Genomic DNA, 17,472 nt, shown 5'->3' with positions numbered 1-17,472 from the left:
ATCTAAAGAAATGTGGGGGAGGCGGTGGTGATTTGTGGATGAAATCACTCCCATAGTATTGGCATCTTGACTCATTCTTCACCCTCCCTGAACCAGGGGTGGAAGTTCAGTTACTTTCCATATAGCTGATAAATTCTGGCTGCTAACAAATCCAAGTGCTCTTCTTGCTTATTTTTTCCTTCTGTTAGAAACAGAAGCAATCAGGCAAAAAAAGAAAAAAAATCTTGTGAGAAAACAACAGTTCCTTACTCTGTACCACCTGCTTAAATGCAAGCTAAAGGCATCCAAATGATGCAACTCTTGAGTGTGGAAGAGGCTGGCGGATGGGCTGTCACGTCTGGCTGATCTGATGTCAGAGCAGATCATGTGGTGCTCTGTGGGCAGCTGGGACTGGCCCGCCGAAAGCACATGGATTACAGTCTGAGGCTGTAATGGGAAAGTCGGCTCCTGGACTACCGTCTCATAGACATCAGCCTGCGGGGAAGCTAGGGGCTCCCCGATTTGCCCTGTTCTGAGGCCCCTCCTGCTGCGTGACTCACAGGCACAGTGCTGAGAGAAGCTGCCGCTCCCTGTAAGTGCTTAAAGAAGGTCTTTATTCAGAGCATTTTGGAAGCGTAAAGGAGGCATTGTTGTTGATGGGGGTTCCTGGAAGCCTTTTGTAAAATACTCTCCCAGGGTCTGGGCTGGGCAGCTTTGCTTTCTGTGTCACCCTGGAGTTCACAGGCACAGCTGGTATGCAAATGTCCCTCCAGCCACGATTTCAGTTTGTTCTCCACGTGATGCATTTTTCTGAATTGTATTTTCTATTTTTGTAATTGAAGGATAGATTTTTTAGATCTGGTTAATGTGAATCAGTTTCAGATTTGCAGACCCTTGAGTGGACTTGGTATTCTCCATATGGTGAGCCGGGAGAGGGGAAAGAGGGTGGTGGCTCTCTTGGTCAGAATCCCTGATTATGTTCAGATACTGGCTGTGTCTGTGCTGGAGAAATATTTAGTGGTTGCCGCCTCTTTTCTGCTTTGGGTGAGTAGGTGGTGAGAGAGAAAGCAGGGTGAAGCAGCAGGGAGGAGTGTGTAGCTTTAGGTAGTTACTGGTAAATTGCCTTCTTTTAATGGTCAAATTGATATTAGGTGGTGTCAGCTGGCAGAACAGGTGCCGGTAGTGGGAGAATGATGGAGTTCTCTCTCGCTTTTTCCAGCAAGCAAATTGTCTTTCCTGCTTCAAAAACCTGATTAACGAGTGGTGAGAAGTGCGAGAGTACAGATTTCTAAGTGTTGGTTTTTGTTTTTTTGCTGGTAACAAGCATCACATTCCCACACCCATGCATCAGGAGCGATCCTCACCTTGGCTGTTTAGGTGTGGCCTTTTGGGAGAGCAAGGGAATAAATCCAATTAACATCTTTCTCTTCCCTCTAGGCATATGACACTAAATTTGTTTTAGAGACTGAAAATAAGTGTGTGTGATTGGAAGGGGCTCTAAAGGGAAATTTAGGAGAACAAATTGTTTATTTGCCTTCACACTTTTCTATGAACACTTAACTGAATTTTAGCTCGAGGTATAGGATGTCCACTTAAAAGACAATGGCAAATAAAATAAAATATTTATTTTTCGTTTTATTTTGAGGGATGATCCTAGTCTTTTCTGTGAGTATCTGCACAAACTGTAGGCTTTGGGGCCAAAGACTGATTCTAGAAACATTTAGGCATTAAAGAAACTTTTGGGTGGGAATGATGGTGAGCTGGGAGCAAAGACAGTAAGGTTAGATGAGGTCTATTCTTTTTTATAGCCTTTTGCAAGAGATGATTTAAGTCACAGAACATCACACAACAGACAAGGACTTGCCCCACCCATAGTGTTGTGAACATTATTCACTTGCCATTTTATTCCACTGAATTGCATGGGCACTAAGTGCAGAGAGGGTTCTAATTCATCCTCTGAGTTCTGTGAAACAGAGGACAAGTGAAATAAAATGAAGCCATAGGAAAATGAAGATTTCCCCGTCCTGCCCCACCCACCCTGTTCTCCTTCCATATTGTTGAGTGAAGCTAGATTTGTGCTGGAAAGGGACCTACCACTGCTTGTCGTTTTTTCAGTTATTTCAGAGAAGCTGACAAAGCGCACAGGACCTACAGCTAGTACTTGCCAGGGGTGAGTGGGTGAGCACAGTGTGAGGAATGTTTTCGGAGGTGCTCTTACTGACCCTCAATCTCTGCCTTCTCTGCCGGACCCGAGACCACACCCCCTTTATTGGCTACGTGCCAAACACCATCTCTCTCTGAAGGGAAGCCTGATGCAGCGATGCCCGTGCTTGGGTGTGTTAATTCTTTGGACATAAAACCGAGGAGCCCTCATCTTTCTGTAAGCAAACAACATCTGCTTCTCAGGGTAGTGATGCCCATTTATGGGAGTTTTAGAATTTCTTCTCTTCAAAAATTGATCCACTACTATGAAAAGAAATGGAAGAAAATTACACATTTCCCAATCTCACTCACACAAGCTTCATGTTACTGTCTTTTTGTTCCCTTGTCTTAATCGTCACTTTCGGCAGGCTATGATTAATGCAGAGGCCATCTACACCCCAGATTGCTACTTTTCAGGGAAGGCACATGCAGTTAGGGACTTATTGCTGAACAAACCTTCAGGACTGACAGTTCATCCCCTTCCCTTTTTTTTTTTTTTTTTCGCAGAGGGGAACACTGGCCAGAGTTATACATGAGTGACAGAATCAGGACCAGAACCCAGATCTCCTGATTTCTGACTCAGTGCACCTTCTGCAACCACATTACTTAAGGAAAGAGCATTTTCCTACAAACTTAGGTGTTTCTTCCATTTTAGGTTATTTTTCTTTTTATTGAGCTGTAATTTTACTAGAATACCACTGCAATTTCACTTTCTAAGAATATCTTGGAATAGATTGAAAAGTCCTTAAAAAGAAAATTATTTTATTTTTTTAGAGGCATAGCATGTATATATTCTTTGCAGGTCACGTGATGAGATCTCAAAAACGTGATCATTAGTCTTCCAATCTTGCCTTACTGGGAATGAGGACCACCCTAATTAATAAGGGGATTATTGTTCAGTTTTGGCCATCAAATCAAATGCCACAAGAACATTTAGAAACTTTTTCCAATTTGGGTAGTTTTCTGAGTCATATTAGTGTTCTTTCTTTATGCAGGTCCTGTTTATGGTGACATATTTAAAATCATTTAAGAGATGTTTAATTTAAAATAAAGCTTCACTCTAATTCGAAAAGATACAGCACTATTTACAATAGCCAAGATATGGAAACAAACTAAATATCCATCAGCAGATGACTAGATAAAGAAGTTGTACTAAATATATACAATGGAATACTACTCAGCCATAAAAAATAACAAAATAATGCCATTTGCAACATGGATGGACCTGAAGATCATCATTCTAAGTGAAGTAAGCCAGAAGGAGAAAGAAAAAGAAAAATACCGTATGATATCTAAAAATACCATGTGGAATCTAAAAAAATTATGCAAATGAACTTATTTACAAAACAGAAATAGACTCACAGACATAGAAAACAAACTATGGTTACCAGAGGGGAAAAGGTCTGGGAAGGGATAAATTGGGAGTTCAAGATTTGCAGATACTAACTACTATATATAAAATAGATAAATAAGAAGTTCATATTATACAACACAGGAAACTATATTCAATATCTTGTAGTAATCTATAATGAAAAAGAATATGGTAAAGAAATGTGTATATATGTATGACTGAAACATTACACTGTATGCCAGAAATTGAGACAACATTGTAAACTGACTATACTTCAATTAAAAAAAAAAGAAAAAAAATAAAGTAAATCAATAAAAATTAGAAATAATTATAACTGTACATGAGCTTGAAGAATAAAACCCAGCTCAATCTGTTTCACCAAATGTGGAAGCCATTTATCAGTTAAAAATTATTTTCAAGCAAATGCTGTTTTCAGCTACTTTAATCAATAAAATTTTGCCTGGAAAAAAGTAAAATAAAATAAGCCTTCAGCTTGACTAACTCTCCTTAGATTACTGCTAGACTCAAAAGAGATTTTTGAAAAAATACTTATTGATTGAATGAAAGAATTTACAGAACACTACAATGCCTGCTGATGAGTATAATGAATTTTAAAAGGTAGTGCAATGTTATGCCATCCCTTAATGGTACTAGAAAGCCCATCTGTTAATTAGTCAATCTAATTTTAGTCAGGGTGAGATTCACATATTTGTTTGAAATCAATATACATATGAATAAATGTCACATGTAATTCATCTATGTTAATGCTATTTGTAAAAGCAATAAACACATAATTAGATTGGGTGTGTTTTAATTATATTTTTTGGAAACCTTGGCTACTATACAGAAGCCCTCTGATTATATCCTTAATGTGCAATAATCAGTTTCTACTGGTCTAGTGAGGGCATCTTTTCATTCTAGATGTTAAACTATAGTGATATATTGGGAGAAATTAGTTCTGGTCGCTTTGAGTGGTTTCAACAAGAATAATTGGAACACTGTTCTACAGAGCCTGCACTCTCTAGCTTAGAAACAAATGATTGCATGTGTGACATTTCTAAATGGTGACATATTCAAGGAACCCTCTAGCTGATTTTTTTTTTAAGCTTCAGGTTATGGAGTGGGGGAAAAACACAGAAAAGGGAAATTAGGCATTAATGTTCCTAATATGGAGAGACAGAGACTCCAAATAAAGGTACCACTTATTTTAAAAAGATGTAACTGAGAGGAAATGGAAAAAAGAAAAAAAAAACAAAAACAAAACAGATGTTCAGTGGATCCTCAGTACAGTGAATAGCTGTTGTCTTGGATATAAATTTCACTCTTTAAGGTCTTGGGTGCCTTTAACTGGTTCCATTTAGGCAGAAAGCACAAACAAATATCTCTTGTTGTAAATAAAGCAACAGATTTAAGTTCATGCTAATGTGTTCACAGCCATAGCCAAAAGCTTTTCAGGGTTATTATAACACACTGAGCTCTTAGCCTATCCATCTAAATGTGTAACATAGACTGAAGTTATGGATCAGTCCATTGTATACACCATCCTACTTGAGAGCCAGATGCTACTGTTTACTGTGCTGGTGACTTTGCCAGCTTCAATATGAAATCTGAGCTTGCTGTTAGAAGTTACAGACTGATTTTTCTGATCATGAATTCAAGGCCCTATATTCCAGTCTGTTTTGATTAATGCTGCTTTTTTAGAACAATCTCTTAAATCTAATTTATACCCAACTGTCCAAACTGTTTAGATGGAGGGCTTCCTTATGAAAACTATTGTCTTTTTGGCTCTGGGTTTGATGTAGGTCTTCAGCATACTTTTAAAAAATTTATCAAATTTATTTTTTATTATGGATATTATAGCAGAATATAAAAATTGAATGATAAAAATTTCTTCTAAGAGTACGGTTTAACTTCATCTTAAAAAAGGTTCATTTTTTTTTTAAACTATACATACTCAGGTAGAAAAAGGCTCTTTGACTTAAACTTATGGCTTCAGAATTAAACAGAAATAAATCCTATGGCCATCTAAAAGTTTATATTGACAAATTGCATGTATTTCCAAATTATAATGCAATATTTGTACACAGAATAACTATATATACACTTCACTTACATTGCTGATATATAATAGTTACCCAAACTGTCTTGAGAAATGAGGCTTAATATAGATTCAAACTAAGTAGATCACTTTCAATTACAACATTTCTTTCACAACTAAGAAGAGGTAATCCAAACATTTGCTGAATGTAAAATAAAGTCCCATCCTTCATGGTGTGTTCTGGGAATTCCAGTATATTTTAGATGAGATGTTGACCATAAAGGGGTTCACTGCTGTGCTCACTTGTAAAGTTGGAGGAACTCTCGTTCAAAGGAAGGGATTGCCCTCCATCCATTGGCCTCAGTGCAGCTCAAATGGAGATCTGACTGAGTGAGTGAATGCAGCCTGGCCGTTTGGGAGGCCTGAGTGGAGGGGAGGGAACAGCACAGCTTTAATATAAGGGCCCACTCCTGGGAAAAGGACCATCAGGACTTGGTGCTTGGTCCCCTGGCTGGTTTGTAAAAGCCCCTTGTGATGTGCTGATTCTCATGACCTCTTCCAGGAACTTGAGCACTGTTAGCATCTCTGCCATCGCTTCTCATGTAGACTGCAGGGATCTCTCTGTCTTCAGTTCTTGGAGGAGAAAATTGATTTCCTTCCTCGAACTCAGGTTGACTGTCATCAACTTTCTGTAAATGTCAGCGAGACTGGGTATATTTGCTGGCCCCTTCTCTAGCCTGGCATTCTTTAAAGTTGTCTCCATCTTGGCATACTCCTTTTTAGCCACACAGATCTTGTCAATGAGGTGGCATTTCTCCTCAATCTGTGCAGCCAGTGTTTTTGCCAGTTCTTTTCATGTCTTCCATTAAGTTGACTTCAACAGACTGAATAAGTCTGAAAGAAAGTAAGACACCCACCAATAAGCTGAGGACAGGCAGACTCAACACTGTCTCCCAGTGGAGGCTCTGGAACATGAACTGAGAACACAGGCCATTGGGCAGCAGCAAAACCAGGACCGTACTCAGATTCCTAAAGATCAGCCCAAAGCCAAGCTCCACAGAGGACAGCAGCCCCTCCATGGCACTGATCCACTACAGGGCTCTGCCCAGTTACCGTGGATCCACCAGCCACAACAAGCCCCAGGGAACACCCCAACATTCTACCTAGAACCCAACCAGCAGCTGACATACTGGATTGGTCAGTTATCTGGTCATTGTCGGTGGGGAGGAGGGGAGGTTGTCAGAGGATCTTCAGCATACTTTCGTCCTTTGTCTTGAGCATGTAAAAGAAGTCATGAAGATCTATTGCACCAACACACCACTACTACACAGTCTTTGAGAAGATTGGGTAGAAAAATAGTTCTATGTGTACAGATAGAAAACGGCTATCTACTGCTCTCAGTTGAAAAGAAAATTCCATTATTCATGACCCAGTACTGGGTTTTATTGACTCAGTTAGATCCCTTGTTTTAATCTTACCCCATTTGATTTGTGCCTTTTTATCATATTTTGAGGAAATATCATAAGCAGTAATAATAACAATAGCAACTGCCATAGGCTGGCACTTCCTATATGCTAGGCCCTTTCCACATTTCCTTTATTTATGGACATTTCAAAAATAGGAAGATGAAGTTGCACCAAAGTACACGACTTGTCAGCCAGGATTTCCAACCAGGTCTTCCCAAGTCTAAAGCTCTCTCTCTCTGTAAGTTAGAAACTTATGCTTATTGTTTCAACTATCAATTTCTGTTGAGTTGTGTACACAAACATAAAAGTTATGACAAAACAGTTTTTATCTACATACAACACAGACTTGGTGATGGGGGGATGTTGACTTACAGATGAAGAGAGAATGCCTTTATTTTAGAGAAGATTTCATTATGTTAATAAATTGTGGTGTGATATGGTTAAAAGGTATGGAGAATGCTTGGAAGTAACACTTACTGCTTGTTAGTTCTACTGTAGGTATCTAGAAGATAGTCCTCATAGCAAGTTCCTAATGAAAATATCATAATTTAATAAAAATTTGCATTATAGGACCTTATTATTAGAAGGATACTTCTTTTAACTTTATCCAAAACATGGTAGACTTGAAAGCCCTGCAATGATTAAGGACTTCCTGAAGGTAATCAGTGTAACTTAATTCATTAATAGAAATATTTCACAGAGCAATATTACTAGAAGTCTGAAAAAGCACATTGTCATATTTGTTATATTTTCCTCCTTTTATGTGTCAGTTCACGTCCCTGAAATTGTGTCGCCAGTTGCCCACATACCTTAGATTTCCGTAAGTTCCTTGAGAGAAAGGCCATGTTTTACCTGTGTGTTCTCAGAGCTGGTCGCAATGGCTGGTACAAGATGTTGCTTGTTCACAAAATTGCCACCCACCTGGAGGGCAGCTCTCTAAAAAATGTAAGCTTAGTGGTTGAAACTTCAAAGTAGGATTTCTTTGACTTTTTAGGAGAATATGTTATAGAAAAGCAGGAAAAAAATCTAAGTAATCCAAACTGAATTGCTTGTGTCTTGTGTTTTAGCAAAGCAATTTGACAAGTCCTTTCATGCTAGCCATTCAGAATACCTACCCATTGTTGCAGGTCTTGTTTGTGAACTTAAAAGTGTACCTATAAATCTGCTATTCAAGTATTAATGAAAAAGATGTTCCAGGAAGTTTTACATGATTAGATCTTTTCTCATCTTGGTGTTGATACATCAGTTCTACAATTTATACTTTTTTCTTACAGCTCAATGTCATTGGGTTTTATAATAAAAGAACCATTAAGCCATCCCTCATGAAGAATGAAGCTGAGTTACAAAGATTCTGCGTGATTTTACAGTTACACAATTATTTTGTTTTGCCCGTAAAAGACTATTGTTCCTCCATGTTGTGTACTTAATGCTTACTAAAACTGTTGGTATGTATAAAAGCACATTCTTTCTAGTTGTAAAGTTCCTTGTAGAATAATACTGCAGAATTTCAAATGTCTCATCCTGATATTGTACGGTATTTAATTTCAGAATAAACTAAATCTTATAAGAACATTTGGCCCAGATGTTACTAAAAATAATTGTTGCCCTAAAATTTCACAAAAGGAATAACATTCCATGATTTTCTACTTTTTATGTACTCTGGCTTCATTTTCCATTTGGGATTGAAAAAAAAATTTAGAAAAAATATTTTAAAAGGAGATGTGCTTTATAAACTCCCAGTATGCTGCCTCAGTTAAATCTAAATTGTTGCTATTAAAGACAACTGTACACTTGTGTTTAGGCACTAATCTGTTTAAATTATTTAAAATTTAATTTGGAAAAAAGACAAATCCCCTTAACAACAGCTAGCCCAGTATATGTTACTTAATCAATACTTAGCTAGGTTGGAAGGACAGAAAATGATCTGTAGCAACTGGACTGTAATACAGATCTCATTTGGATGTGGGACAATTTTGAAAAGTGGTCTTGCTTTCAGTTTAACCACCAGAGAAATAAACAGAGGCTTTGCTCTACTGAAGAAAGACTTGGAACACAAATATAGAAAGATTTGAACCGGAATAAGCCAATCTTGTCATAGTAGGTAAAGGAGATGACAGTACGTTGAAGTGGCGATCTTTTAGACCACAGTAGCTCTAAAACCCGAACACAGTATTGGATTAGACAGATGACTGGAGATTTCTGATTTTAGAGATAGCAGGGTAATTTTCCAATCTAAATCTGGTAGGATACCAAAGTTAGATTATTTTAAGCTGTGACTGGTAATCATAGTTAATTGTTTGTTTTAATGATACATGATACATCAGGTGTCTGTACATTGTTTTTTTCTTTTAATTTATGAATGATGTATGTTTTTGAATAGATAATATACCATCCTGAATCCAAAAGATGCACAAGGATAAACGCATCTTCCTTCTTCCCTGGTGCTTTAGTTCCCCTCCTCAGAGACAACTGCTGTTTTTATTTCCATGTGTACTTTCCAGTTATATTTCGTGACTCTCTCTCTCTCTCTCCACACACATACACACACACACCTCTATATATCTTGTTAAACCCAAATTGTAGCATAGTACATATACTATCCTGTGTCTTCTTTCACTTAATATGTCTTGAACATTGTTCCATCTTACTACACAGGAAGTTGCCTTATTCCTTAAGCAAATGTTTCTTCATGAAAACTGTCAAACATACACAACATTAGAGTGTATAAAGAACCCCCCAGGTATCTATTATCCAGCTTCAACATATATATTGATATTTTGACAGTCTTACTGTATGTTAGAAAATATTGAGACTATGATTAACTTTGATGTGATATTGGCCGAGTCGTTATGTGAAAAAAAGTCTCCTTATTAATTGATGCATGTTGATATATTTATGAGTGAAATGATATGTTGTCTGATGTTTGAGATTTACTTTAAAATATACAAGAAAAAACTACGTGTGAGAGGAGTAGCTTGAATCAAGATTGGCAAAATGTTGAAACTGGATGACTACAGATTCATTGTATTACTTCTCTGCTATTGTGTATGTTGGATGATGTCCACAATACCTTTCCTTTGGTAATCTGGCTTCATCTATAGCTTCCCTTTTTTCTCTGGAGTATATTAAAATAAATCCAAAATATTATGTAATTTCACCCATAAATACTTTAGTATGTACTCCCAAGACATAAAGACTTAACAGAAACCCATTATAGTGCCATCATCACATCTCAGAAAATGAAATTTTTAATGTAATCTAAAATTTAGTCAATTTTTCAATTTCCTTGATTTTTTTCAAAAATGTCATTTAAAAATTATTTTGTTTGAATCAGGAGCCAAATTAAGTCCACATATGGCATCCATTAAAACTTTTAAGCTTCAATAATTTTCTTCCTTTAAAAAAAAAAGTCATTTATTTGTTCAAGAAACTAAGTTATTTATCCTGTAGAAGACCCCACCTTCTGGATTTGACTGTTCCCTACAGGTATTGTTCAACTTGTTCCTCTGTGCCTTGTATTTGAGGCTTGATTGGATTCAGATTGAATATTTTTGGCAAGAATCCTTCCTAGGTGGTGCTTGCTGTGTTCTTCATGCTGTGTCACGTTTGGGGGCTCCTATATCTCATGTTTCACTTTGAGTGATTCTAAGATTGAGCAGAGGATTTGGGTGGTGTCAGCCTTATCTGCCCATTGTAAACTTTCCCGTCAACATGTTATCTAATGTTTTATCCAGTGATTATTACTGCCTCGGTCCATTATTCCATTAAGGGTTGCAAAATGATTTTCTAGTTCTTCTACTCCTTTTCAAGATTTATTTTGCCTGGGATTGTCTACAAAGAAGTACCCCTTATCAACTTGTTGATTAGTCTAAGTACAGTTGGTTTATTCTTTCTAAAGACCATATAGCATTTTACTATCCCATAATTTAACTGGTGCTCTATATATGGGTACTTGAGTGTTTCTTTGACTATTTCTTGGATTAAATGTTTTTTCTTACCATATTTACTATTCATTATAGATACACAAGTATATGAATAAACTACGGAATTTTAAGAGATTTATATTTTGATGGAAAAATAATTATTGGATTTTTTACCTTCCACACATTAGTTTGGTATAAATATGAGAGTTAGTCACACAGACCTGTATTTTAACCCTGGATCACTTATTAATCATATGACCTTGGGCAAATTATTTATCCTTTCTAAGTCTTATTTTTGTCATTCATATATTGGGAATAATAATATCCAATTCCTGATTTTATTTAATCTTTAAAACAATCTTTCAAAGTGCTTGGTATAGTGCATACTATATAGCAAGTGCTCAGTAAGAGGAACTTTGTTAGTATTTCAGGTTTACATGAAATAGCACATGCGAAGTCCATTGCACAGCCCCAGGCAAATAGATGCTCAGTAAATATTGCTACTTTTCTCCCTTTCTTCACTTTCCTCCCTGTCTAAGCATTAATGATTATTTTTTTTCCTAGACCATTTTTAGGAATGAAAAAAATAGAAAACAAAAAACCTGAGCTGCCCAGAGCTTTTTGCTGAGAGAAGTCATCTTATCATTCTGTCTGCCCTTGTAGATACCCACCTGGAATTTCTGGGGGTCACAGCTTACTATTGCAGAGGCCTGGCTGCATACTGAGAAATGGCTACTTTTCAGGTGTTCTCTGTTCCAAAAAAAGAATGCAAACAACACTGGGTGTTAACAGTGAGCTGTGGAAATAGAATGTTCTTCTCCTCTGCCTGGCCCTCTCTGCCCAGTAGAATCATGACAAATGAACATTCCCATCAAACATAACCTTATAGGGGGAGGGTGTGGCTCAAGTAGTAGAGCACATGCTCAGCATACACCAGGTCTGGGTTCAATCCCCAGTACCTCCTGTAAAAATAAATAAAGTAAACCTAATTACCCCCCAAAAAGCCCAAACAAACAAAAAAATTCTTTAAAAAAAATGGCATTTGCCTGAAAGCTGATATGCTAGCAACGCATGAGAATTGTTTTCGCCTGCTTTCTTGGCATTTCTCTTTTCCATCAATCCCTCATTTAGTGAAATCTTTTTTTTTTTTTCAGTGCATCTACCTAAAGTTTGTTTGTTTGTTTGTTTTAATTGAGTTATAGTCAGTTTACAATGTGTCAGTTTCTGGTGTACAGCAGTGAGGTCTTCATCTTGACTTTATTTCTCCACTTTCCTCTATCAAATCATGGCTGCTTTTCCTCTCTCCCCTATGGACTTAGGTTTCTAGCATCTCCTCTTCTTACTTTTGCTATATTCTTTCAATTCTCAGAAGCACCATCTGTCCATGAAGGAGATGTTTTTGCATGACTCCTTTGTCCATGTGATTGGATAAAACTGGCATTTCTTAGCATTACCTCATTTCTTTTTCCTGTGTTCCTATAAAATAGCTGACAAGCACTGTTCATTCACTGGTCCCATGTTTTTAGATCTACAGAATGCAGAAAGGTTGAGTGATTTGAAAAGATATGCCGAAGATAATAACAGAGTCAGCACTGCAGACTCTAAAAGAACAGTTGGCTCCCGGACACTTGGGATCAGGCTATTTTCAGTGAAATCTGCTGAAGGAGCACACACATATTTTACTAACAGCCTGGTAAACAAGAGGTGCTTTTGGTATTTCTAGTGATGTTCTATCTACTTGGAGAGAAAGATGAACATGTGCTGAGTCTTTAAAGAGTGGTAAATTAAATATTTTGACAAATTTGAATGATTTTCATATTAAAGTGTGATTTTGGTTAAGATTAATTCCATTTGTTGTATTAACTGAAATTTGGACCATCATAATCTCTCATGAATGTCATCCCTACTTAACTAAAAAAGTAAAGTATAAAGCAGAAGAAAAAGATCAGGAACACAGAGACTGCTTGTTTTTTCAGTCACCTTATGATTAATCCATGACGAGTAAGTTCAGATGTCAGCAACCAACTTTAAGCCATAATGACCCATGTCTGCTCTTAATCTTTGGTGTAGATATTTTTCTATTGAAGGATGAGTTGAAAATTATATGTAGCAGTTGAAATTTTCTCTTGCACAATCTCTGTACCTGGGACTCCTTCAGAGGAAAACCTGTTTAAAATGCTGACTTGTGATCTTTCTCTGCTAGTTTTGCACTCCTCTGTATGTTGGGCAGTGGATTGTTCTCATCTATGAAGGACAAGTGTTATTCCTCCTGCTCTCACTCATTGATGCAATGATAGTTCATTAAGCAACTACTATGTGCTAGATCTGGTGCTGGGTGCTGGCAGTGCAAAGATGAATGAGACATGGTCCTGTTCTGGGAACTATATTCAATAACTTGTTATGGCCTATAATGAAAAGAAATATATATTTATATGTATCACTATACTGTACACCAAAATTAACACATTGTAAGTTGACTATATTTCAATAAACAAAACAAACAAAAAAATGGTCCTTTTCAAACAGCTGGCACTATGTTAAGTGTCTCTGCCTGGAACAGGCAGGGTTTCTCAGAGTGTGGTCCCTGGCCTCTCCTAGGGCCCTACCCCAGCTCCTGAGGCAGGGTCTTGAGATAGATCAGTGATCTGCATTGTCATCAGATGGTTCTTGTGCACTGGCCCAGAGCATGATAGGAGTCAGGTGGTTGAGGGGGAGAGTCACAGCCTGCATGCAATGCAGGGCATCCCTCAGAGAGAGCTTTCCACTCAGCATTAATATTTCTGGGAGGCTCCTCAGAGGGAAACACCTTGTCTGGCTTGAAGGAGCTTCCCCTGGAGGGGGCATGCTGAGTGCTGAGATAAAGACTTCTGGGTATGGTGTAAAGTCTGTCCTCCAGGGAGTCTTAGTCCCAGACTGAGGGGCAGATTCTGGGTTAGGCAGGGAGTGGTGGTGGTGGGGATTAGGGCCAAGGTCTTACATCCCTCGAGGGTCCATAATTTAGCCTCTGGATTCTCCAAGGGGAGAATAGAGCTGACAGCTGAAATTTTGAGGATTCATTTACAGAGAGAATAATGCAGATATAAAATCATAAGAGCTAGTACATATACAGTGTCTTGTTACTCCTAGGTTCTTAGAAGCACTTTACATATATTAATTCACTCAATCCTAACAACCTTATTAGGTGACTCTGTTAGTACCATCATCCTCGTTTTCACAGAGGAAGAAATGGAGAGGTTAAGTAATGCCCAAAGTCACCTAGCAGAGCTGGTATTCCAACACAGGTGGTGTGGTACAGAAGGTAAGCTCATCACCACTGCAGTCAACTGCCTCTTAGAAGCATCATCATTTAAAATGGTAAAAGCAGAAGTACATAGACCATTCACACTGTTCTACTTAAGCACTGATTTCCCTCAGCTTTCCACCGAATTGTATCCTCCTCCGCCTTGGACCACAGAAAGAACACTTCTGGGAGCCCTGACAACTGCCCTCTTAAATGCCTTCAGAACTGGTTTCTTCTGTTTCAGAGAAGAGATTACATGCTTCTTTTTGCTATTACTTTATAATCTAGATGCATGTGAAAATCCCCATTACAGAAGATCTGGTCCTTCACTTCGCTGCCTGAGTGAAGACTGGATGCACTGTTTTTAGAGATAACCCCCCAACATCCCAGTCCCCAACATCCCAGTCTTTAAGGAAGTGTGTGATACCAGAAAACCCCAGAAACCAACCTACCAAACAAAAAGCCCCCCAAAACTCACAGCACATATTTAGAAGGCTGAATAACCTTTCAGTTTCTTTTATTTGATTTTAATTTCAGATTGGGTATCTAAAAGCTTTCATATTGTGTATTCAGTAACTTGGATAATTATTAACAAGTTTAAAAAATGTAAACAAGGGAAAATACTTTCGAACTTTTGAACTGTGTCTCAGTTTCTGACATGAAAAGTTATTTGACTTGAGTTCTTTTTCAGAAGCCATTTAACATTTTTACATATTGCACCAGTTGACAGAAACCTGGCTTACAGACTGATCTGAAGGTATCTTGAATCAGAAGGAACTTGATGACTGAGATCACTCTCTTTTTTTTCTGTAGAATGAGGAGCAAGAGGCCTGACATTTCTTGGAAATTTTGCCCAGTAACCTGGCGCTATAGACATCTTCCTGGCTTCCTTGGTGGAAGAATTACACCTGCAAAACATGATCTTATTGACCAAATCATTCTTAGGTACAGGTTTGCTGCATAAACAATTATTCTTGCACTCAACAATAGCCTTGCCTTAATGGGTCAGCTCTTGTAGCTGTAACTGTAACTGAGGGCATGGTTATTTCTGACTGTGAAAAGATGCATGAACCTCTGATAGACAGCACTGAATATCCAAAACCAAATTATTTTATTAATTTAAAATAATTATTTTCTGTTAAAATAATATACTCCTCTTATAAAAAATTCATTAGAAGAAATGTTTGAAGTAAAAGGTGAGTGATCCTGGCCCCTCAAATTCTTTTCTTTTAAAAAATTATTTTTTAGTATGTTTTACTATTTATAGTATGGGGAGGTAATTAAGTTTATTTATTTTTTTTAATTTAATTATTATTTGATGGAGGTACTGGAGATTGAACCCAGGACCTTGTGCATGCTAAGCACATACTCTACCACTGAGCTAAATCCTGCTCTCCACTCCAAATTATTTTCAATGTCCACAGATATCTGGTGCTTCTCTTAAAATAACATTTCCACTGAAGAAAACAATAGTTTAAACTTCTGAAAACTAGAGTTATTGATTCATAAGAGTAAGTTTTAAATTTTTGACTATTAAGAGATTGTATTAATTTCCTACTGCTGCTGTCATAAATTTCCACAAATTTAGTGGCTTAAAACAACACAACTGTATTACCTTACAGTCTGGCGATCACAAGTCCCAAGTGGGTTTCGCTGGGTTGAAACCAAGGTGTTGGCAGGGCTGGGATTCCTCTGAAGGCTCTAGGGGAGAATTTGTTTCCTTGCGTTTTCCACATTCTAGACGTTGCCTGCATTTCTTGGCTCCTACTCCATCCACCATCACCCCGACCTCTGGTTCTGTCATCACGTTGCCTTCTCCCTTGTTGACCCTCTTGCCTCCTTTTTATAAGGATCCCTGTGGTTCTATTGGGCCCATCTGGATAATCGCCTGTCTCAGAATCCTTAGTTTCATCACACCTGCAAAGTCCCTTTTGCCATCCGTGGTGACTTTCACTGGTTCCAGGGATTAAGATGTGGACGTCTCTGGGGAGGGAGCATTACTTAGCTACCATAGAGAGATATAACTCTGATTTACTAAGGAATTTTGTGTGGGAGAAATTCATATTAAATTATCACTTCTCCCTCAACTATCCTTTCTGTTTTCATCCAAATACCAGAAGCTCCATTAAGGTCTCGCATTTGGTTTATCTAAGAACACCTGATAGTAATGTGAAACGGGCCCCAGAGCAAAGTTTACCAGAGTTACCAAACTCGTGGGAGCTCTAGTGGCCCATGAAATGTTAAAGGTGTTCTGTGTTAAAAAGTATTCTGAGTCAATAGGATTGAAAATCATTGCATGCTTCTTCCTGCCCACCTTCCTCTTTAATACACATTAGCATATAGGAAAGGTACTGAGAATTCTTACTATTGCCTGTGATTCTGAATGTATTTTACAATGAAATCTTTTTTTACTATTTTTTTAAAAGCATGCTTATTAATGATTTTCTCAAGGATACCAATGTATCATGTTCAGGAAATGTCCTTAATGTGGTCTTTCATTCTAAAACTTAACTATACTGCCCTGAAAAAATAAATAAAATTAAAAGGGTATATTGGAGCTAACCCTTATATCTCCTAAGTGACATCTTTCCTATTTAATTCTGTCTCTGCTACCTATGTGGAACTTAGTTTCTTTAGACTTTAAAGCAACCAACTTTCATAATTTAAATTCAAAACCTGATATTAGGAATAACTTATGTTTCTGTTAATAAATATTTAGAGTAATATTACATGCATATAAACATTTTGTGACTATGACAGCACAAACAAGATAGTTTTGAAAACTGAGATAATGTTTTGATGTTTTTCAAGGTGTATAAAATAATTTTCTATTGTGAATACTATCCCTGAAACATTGGACTGGGATCCATTAATTTCTTAAAAATTATATTCATCTTTTTCCTATTTTGAGAAGACAGTTCCTCTAAAGTGGTCCAGAATGGTACTTGATAACTTATGCTCACCCAAAATCTCCCAACAACGGTGTGAGGACAGCTTTAGCTTCCTCTACTGGGTTCAGGGAAAGATGCCAACCTGAGCGTAGGTTGGCAGTGCAGTCTTCGTCAGATAAGACTTTCATTACACTTTTTTTTTTACCTTTAACATTTTTTTATTGATTTATAATCATTTTACAATGTTGTGTCAAATTCCAGTGTAGAGCACAATTTTTCAGTTATACATGAACATATATATATTCATTGTCATATTTTTTTCTCTGTGAGCTACCACAAGAT

At 37.4% G+C, this 17,472-nt stretch overlaps 1 protein-coding gene and 1 long non-coding RNA gene across 4 annotated transcripts in view; one reads left to right on the top strand and one right to left on the bottom strand.

Annotated features, from left to right (window-relative positions):
• The first annotated feature begins 411 nt into the window (after positions 1-411).
• Positions 412-17,472, top strand: part of ANK2 (ankyrin 2) — a 521,075-nt gene continuing 504,014 nt past the window's right edge. For all 3 annotated transcript variants that reach the window (XM_072938390.1, XM_072938386.1, XM_031691199.2), the window contains exon 1: positions 412-571. The gene's annotated coding sequence lies outside the window, so the exon portion shown is untranslated. The remainder of the gene's footprint in view (positions 572-17,472) is intronic.
• Positions 5,565-11,701, bottom strand: LOC140686036 (uncharacterized). Its single transcript, XR_012059463.1, has 2 exons — positions 11,631-11,701; positions 5,565-6,464 (listed from the first exon to the last, which is right to left on the bottom strand). It is a non-coding gene; the product is annotated as an uncharacterized lncRNA (long non-coding RNA).

Source organism: Vicugna pacos, chromosome 2 (assembly GCF_048564905.1).
Source record: "Vicugna pacos chromosome 2, VicPac4, whole genome shotgun sequence".
Classification (NCBI taxonomy): domain Eukaryota; kingdom Metazoa; phylum Chordata; class Mammalia; order Artiodactyla; family Camelidae; genus Vicugna; species Vicugna pacos.
Note: the sequence above shows the minus strand (reverse complement) of the source record. Positions and strands in the feature narration are given on the sequence as shown.